Here is a 7,225-nt window from a genome sequence, read left to right as displayed (position 1 = left end):
GTTAGTCACTCAGTCGTGTCTGACTCTTTACGACCCCATGGACTGTAGCCCGCCAGGCTCCTCTCTCTGTCCATGGGATTCTCCAGGCAAGAATATTGGAGTGAGTTGCCATTCCCTCCTCCGGGGGATCTTCCTGAATCGGGAATCAAACCTGGGTCTCCTGCACAGCTGACGGATTCTTTACGGTTTGAGCAACCAGGGAAGCCCAAGTTAAATAGAAAACCAAGACTATTACCTGGATAAATGAAGCCCAAGATACTGGAAGGCTGAGATCTTAAAGGAATTCCTGGGGGTGTTTTTTTGCTTCTCCCTCAAATGATTCATGTGACTGCCACGATTCTCCGTTTCTCCCTTGTATAGGCGCAGGCTGGGTTGCTGAGAGGTATTTCATGCCCCATCTCCTCAGAATTCCTCACAGATCCCTGAGCCCCATGAAGGAAATTCCAGGAACAGGAGAAAAGGCATTTATCCTGCCTTCTGTGTTCCACAACTTCCCTCCCCTTCCCCGCTGTGTGGGGACTGCCCCTCCCTTGTTCAATCTCTGAGCTTTCCCTTCCTGCAGAATCAACTTTTCCTTGGCCAGATCCCAGTTGGAAATTACCTGTTGCTTCCCTGAGCCAGGGAAAAAAGCCTTCCTCAATCCTTCCTCTGGGACATCCATGAAGCCTGCTGTGTCTGGTGGCCTAGAGCTTGTCAGAGATGGTCCATGGAATGTCTCCTTACCATGCTGCTGGGAATCTTGATCCTTTGAAGAGATTGCTCTCCACCCACAGGCTGTTGCTACCAGGGGGCTTCCTGAGGAAACTGAAGCTCAGAGTTGAAATGGCTCACCAGGGTCACTCAGGCAATGTGGTGGAAAATCCAGCCTCATGCCATAGTGTCTCTTGGGCAAGGTTGGTCCTCATTTTAATCCACCATTATATATGGCAGAGCTCGACTTCTACCTGAAGCCTTTGATGGCCCCCAGAGTTCCTCTCAAAGTCCCCCTACTCCTGATTCCTGACTCCATCTCTTCTTTCATTTTGTCAGTGGTTCCTTCTCTTCCCGCAATATTCTTTCTATATTGAAATCACTCAACAGTTGCTAAGACTCTCTGAGTCTTAGTGTATCACAGCCAAGCAAAGCTCTATGAAGCCTCGTTTCTGCCTCCCAGTACCCTCTTTGCCCTTCCAGCTCCTTCACGTCTCCCCCACGCATCCAAGTAGGCTTAGGGCCCCCCAGAACTGAGTACAGAAGCCACTCACTGCAAGGGGCCATTGAGCATTAAAACGCAGCTGGTCCCGAGTGAGATGGGCTGAAAATGCAAAAACCACACCATATACCAAAGCTTAGCCTGAAAAACAAGACTGTAAAAACTCTCTTGGTAGTAAGTTTTATAGTGATTACTTACGAAAATGACAACATTTGAATATATAGGGTTCAATGAAACATATAACTAAAATGAACATCACCAAATTGCTTTGGCATTTTCATTATAGGTGGCTACTAGCAAATTTGAAATGACGTATATGGTTTGTATTATATTTCTATTGGACAGAGATGCTTTAGAAAAAGGGTATTTTTAGTCCAGGAGAAGCAGGGAATCATTCTTCATTCACCAAAAATTCATTAAGCACACATTCATTAAGTACATGAAGAATAAAGGCTAACTGTGCTTATGAGTTTTGGGAGAGGTACACATTTAATAGGACAGTTCCCGCTCACCCAGGGGTCATGCTGTCAAGAGAACTATAAGCTCCTACAAATCTCTGGGTTCCAAAACAGAGCCAAAGGATGGCTTTATTGAAGGCCAAAGCACACACGTTCAGGATATATAGGAAGAGGCAGGATGGGACTCAGCTTTCTCACAGAGGAGGATGAATCTTTAGGAGATTAGATTGGTTCTCTAAAGAAAACCAAAATAACTAGCTTTTTTAATGTAATGAAAACAAGTACATTTTCCAAAACAAAAACTTGTATTGAAAAGACTTGCATAATTTTACATTTTTTCCCCAAACTTCTTCAATTTCTAGTGTGATAAAGGTCAGCTTGCATCTCACATCTACTTCTTTTTTTTTTTTTTTTTTGGATGTGGACAACAAACTTATGGTTTCCAAACAGGATATGTGGTGGTTGCTGTTGTTATTTATTCACTCAGTCATATCCAACTCCTTGTGACCCCATGGACTGCACCCACCAGGTTCTTCTGTCCATGGAATTCTCCAGGCAAGAATACTGGAGTTGGTTGCCATTTCCTTCTCCAGGGGATATTCCCAACCCAGGGATCGAACCTGCATCCCCATGTTGGCAGGCAGATTCTTTACTACTGAGCCACGGGGTGGTGTTAGGGGGAAGGAAGGAGGGGGTAAATTAGGAGTTTGAGACTAACATATAACACTACTTTATATAAAATAGATAAGCAACAGGGACCTGCTGATTAGCACAGGGAAATCTATTCAATATTCTGTGATAACCTACATGGGAAAAGAATCTGAAAAAGATATATACATACACAGATCTGAATCACTTTGCTGGACACCTGAAGCTAACACAACATTGTAAACCAACTATACGCCAATATAAAATAAAAAATTAAATTTGAAAACAACCAAATAACTAGCTTTTAAAAGAGAGAGACTGGTTTTCTCTCAGATTACTGCTTGAACATCCATGTCCCAGGGCTGATGGGGCAGCTTTACCGTGTCAAGGACCCAGGCACCTTCCATCTTGTTGCTCTGCCAGGATATGGAGTCCTAACACCAAATTCACATTCCTGCCAACCAGAAGGGTGGGAAGGAGTCAGCTCCTGGACCCGTGGTCACATCAAGCTTCGGGAAGTCTGGGAAGTGTTGCACGTTCGCCGTGTGCCCAGTTCAACTCCAGAGACTCTGTAACCACCAGAATCATAAGAGAATGGATACTGGGGGATAGCCTGCATTCTCTGAAACAGAGGGATTATCTGAGCAGCACTTGGCAGATGGATAGAACTGAGAGGTGGAGAAGGGAGGTGCTAGGCTGACAGAACAGTGTTAACCAAGACACCACAGTGTGAAGGCGGCTGACAAGTTTCAGGGGTGCTTGAGTGAGACATGAAGGCAGTTCTGAGTCCTGGGTTGGAGAATCAGAGCCCTTTTCTGTGTCCTCCCCACAGCCAGAAGCACTATTTAGTTTCCCGAGTTAATTTTCTAGAGAAGCTAGATGTTCTTATAAAAACTCCAGGAGTATCCTTCATCTGGATGGGGAGCGAAGCACAAGTGGGGAGCCACAGAGCCACAGACCTTGTTGAGCCTGGGAGGCAAGGGACCCACGGGACACACAGGACTGGCGGAAGGACCTCAACTGTAAGCGCCAGCTTCCCAGTTAGGAAAAGCCTGGATGGGCATAAAGGTCATGGATTCTGAGGTCGCTGGTGGAGTCAGATCCTGAGTCTCCCTAATAAACCTGACATTGATCACTTGCTCAGGTATCACACGTACCTCCCATATGCTGTGGTTTATGTGACTGTGTCCTCTCACCAGATATGACGTCCATAAGGGCAGGCGCGGTATTTCTAGCGCATAGAACATATAAGGTACTCAACAAATATTTGTTAGGTGAATGAATGAACACAAGAATTGATGAATGAACACATGAACGAATGAATGAATGGTCATCACCTACACGAAAGCAATTCTGTAACAACCAAGAAGATATCTGAGAATGTGATGCTCTCCTAACAACTTGCTGCAAAAAGCAAGGGAGGGGACTTCCCTGGTGGTCCAGTAGTTAAGACTCCACGCTCCCAATGCAGGCGGTCCAGGTTCAGTCCCTGGTCAGGGAACTAGATTCCACATTCTGCAGCCAAATAAAGAAATCAATGTTTTTTTTAAAAAAAGAAGCGAGAGAGATCACGGAAATCATAATTGCTGCTTGCTAACTTAGTGTTAGTCCGTGTTTTTCTTGGCCATTTCAGCAGCCCTCTGAGAAAGGCATTCTTTCCATTGACAAATGAAAACACAGACTCAGCAAAACCCAGGGTGGAGGATACACAGCTAGGATCCACACTTAGATCCTCCTCAGCTGCTGTTCTTTCTACCTGTTTCCTTCCTGACATCATCCTGGAGACTCTGGACTGATTTGTCAACTTGTGACAAACCCACCCCAGAAGCCCCAGCTGATTGTGGTCATCCATAGAACCTCCTAAGGAAAAGAGCTGACCTTGATCAAGACTGCCCTAGGTGCCAGGCACATACAAACCATAAATGCTTTCTACACATCATCTCCTTTCACCTTCAAATAATGCCCTGAAGTCAGGACTATTATTTAGTTCCATTTGGGGAGTTAGTAGATTTCTGAAACTGCCTTTGCTTTTTCTCCTGGAGCCAAGTCACTGAACCACTGAACAGGAATGGAGTAATCCTGGTATTTGGAGCTAGTGAGTGACTGTGCCAAAGTGTGTTTGAGCAGCTGGAAAAAAGTGCTAGTAGGATCACATGCCCCAGCCAAGGAAAAGCTCTTGTGGTTGGTAAATAATGCAGGATCTTCACAGAGGTTTCCAGACTGAGAGGGAGATTTAATTTCACCTTATGCATTTTGCTTATCTGAAAAAAGACCAGCACAGAGTGCTCCAATCACAGCATCACGGCATACATGTTATGCTGACATCTGGAACTATTTAGTAAAACTACAAACAAACAGTTAAAGAGTTTGCCCAGATCATCAAATACAGATTTGACTCTAACCCAGATTCCCAGCAGCACCCATCAAGAGTGAACAAATGTGAAGTTCCTTCCCGACCTGATCCTCTTCTGTAGCAGAAACAAACACTGTTGTTTCTGGTACCCAGGCCTGGAAGAGACTGGAGGATCCTGGTCTCTGGTATACTGTCCACTGGCAGGCTCAGTGGAATTCAGCAGAAACCAGGCCACAGGACTGGATGAGACAGGACAGTGGTCCAGACACGTTGGCAGAAGTTCAGGCCAGGGTTCAAGGGCAAATGGTAGACGGATGTGGTGAAGGTCAGCAGAGGTCAGGACTGAGTGGGCATTATTGGGCACTAGGCTTGAGGATTCAGTGCCAAGCCTGAAAGGACCCAGCAGAAGCTTAGGAGCTGGCAGGTCACAAACAGACCAGAGACACAGCCAAACATAGTCAGGACATGGGCTAGAAACAGGCAGTGTTAGTGTCAGGGTGCTTCTCTCTCACACGTGCTGATGGCATGGGACTGGGCAGACCCACCAATTCAGGTTTCTGGTGGGGTGGACATTGCCCACACACACACACACACACACACACACACACGGGCTTCCCAGGTGGCACTGATGGTGAAGAACCCACCTGCCAATGCAGGAAATGGAAGAGATGCAGGTTCGATCCTGGCTTCCCTGGTGGCTCAGATAGTAAAGAATCCACCTGCAATGCAGAAGACCCAGGTTTGATCCCTGGCTCAGGAAGATTCCCTGGAGGAGGAAATGGCAACCCATTCCAGTATTCTTGCCTGGAGAACTCCATGGACAGAGGAGCCAGGCAGGCTACAGTCCATAGGGTCGAAAACGACTAAGCGACTAATGTACACACATCCCTAGGTGGGGAAGATCCCTGGGAGGAGAGCAGAGCAAACGAGTCCAGTGTCCTTGCCACAGTCCATAGGGCCTTCTTCCCCACTGAACAGGACCAGCCCCTCCCCCTCTATCTCTAAAACCAGTCCCTCTTGCCTCTAGAGCCCCAAGCTTTACTCCAAGCACTGTTTTGCCCCCCTCACCAGTTCACCTGCTGTGCCTTTCCTGTTATTTCCACAGTGAGTGGGGATTTCAGAGTCTTTAGAACACTCCTGTTGTCCCAGGATTGCCAAACTGTTCCAGCAAACAACACACCCACGCAAACAAAGTACGAAGCCCACTCTTCCTCCGGTCTGCCAGTCCTCAGCCTCACGCTAAGGCAGCCTTCACTGGCACTTGCTCTTTATTTTCATAGAAAACATGTTGGGATCTCCAGATATATACCTGAGCATGTCCATTAACCACAAAACTAAACTCATACGCTTCCCCAGACTTACTTTTCCCCCCTATTTATTCCTGACACTGTGATGAGCATCATTGTCCATTTAAAACTAGAAACCCAGGGGCCACCCTAGACTCTTTCCTCATTTTCCCCTCTATCCAAACAAATACCAGGTCCAGTGATTTGTTTTTTAATTCTAAAAAACTTCTCGGGCTATGCCTTCCTACCTATCCGCCTCTCCCATCTCTCAAATAATTATTACAAAGCCTCCGAGTTGGATTTCTGCCCCCTAAAGCTTCCAGAACAATCTTCCTAAAATGCGGATTAGCTCATCAGCTGCTTCTCCTTGGAAGCTTTTGTTGACTTCCCGTGAGTGATGGATGATCTTCTTTCCTCACCAGAAATTCAGGGCCCTGAAAACATATACCCCACCTTCCCCAGCCTCTCCCGCGCTCCCACCTCCTGGCTTTAATCTCAGATCAAAGGGATCTAACCAAGGTCTGTGAATGGGTTGTAAAGTCCATGAACTCCTGAGATCATAGGCAAAATGTCAGCCATATGTATGCTTTCTAGAGGGACTTGCAATTGTTCTCAAATGGTCAAGTGTCCATGACTCAGACACGAGCTAGGAACGATTGCCCCTCCCTTGCCATTCTTTCATACCCCAGACCATGCTCACCTCACACCTGGCTTGTCAGAAGTGTTCAAACACATGTGACCAGGACCTATGGTAAGAAACATGATATTTCTATGTAACACAGAACCAAAGTTTTACTAAAAATATACTTACTTGTACTATGTCATAGACACGCTAATCCTTGCTGTTTGAGTTATTTCCTTTTTTATTTTTATTTTTTTAATGCTGATTGTGATCCCTTAAACTCATTTCACAGCCCATCCACCAAAGGATTTCAAACTATAGCCTGAAACTTAGGTCTTGAGGCTGTGCCATCTTTGTGGTTCTCTATCATTTTTTTAGTCTCAATTCCCAACTGTCTGCTAAGTTCCTTGAGGGCAGGGATTGGGACATATGCGTTTTCAATATTGCCCACAGCATGGAGTCGGCCCCATAGAGACGTAAGAAAACAGCTGGAAGACATATGGGAAGAAGCAAAGGACTACTTGGTATAAAAGTATATCCTTTGAGGATGCCACAATCATTATTTGGTGGAGGAGAATTTTCTGGATTGCATTTGGGGGAAGGGCGCGGTCTCTGCAGTGCTGCTTTAGTGGAAACTCTATGCTTAAGTCTGTCCCCTAGAATGGG

The 7,225-nt window shown here is 46.0% G+C and overlaps 1 long non-coding RNA gene across 2 annotated transcripts; it reads right to left on the bottom strand.

Annotated features, from left to right (window-relative positions):
* Window positions 1-1,358: 1,358 nt before the first annotated feature.
* On the bottom strand, window positions 1,359-7,022 carry LOC139036090 (uncharacterized). Of its 2 annotated transcripts, XR_011488827.1 has the most exons (3): window positions 6,638-7,022; window positions 5,296-5,370; window positions 1,359-2,867 (listed from the first exon to the last, which is right to left on the bottom strand). It is a non-coding gene; the product is annotated as an uncharacterized lncRNA (long non-coding RNA). The 2 variants fall into 2 exon arrangements; XR_011488826.1 differs by having other exon boundaries at window positions 1,359-5,370.
* Between the last annotated feature and the right edge of the window lie 203 nt (window positions 7,023-7,225).

Source organism: Odocoileus virginianus, chromosome 7, assembly GCF_023699985.2.
Source record: "Odocoileus virginianus isolate 20LAN1187 ecotype Illinois chromosome 7, Ovbor_1.2, whole genome shotgun sequence".
Classification (NCBI taxonomy): Eukaryota; Metazoa; Chordata; class Mammalia; order Artiodactyla; family Cervidae; genus Odocoileus; species Odocoileus virginianus.
This window is presented reverse-complemented; position numbering and strand designations above follow the sequence as displayed.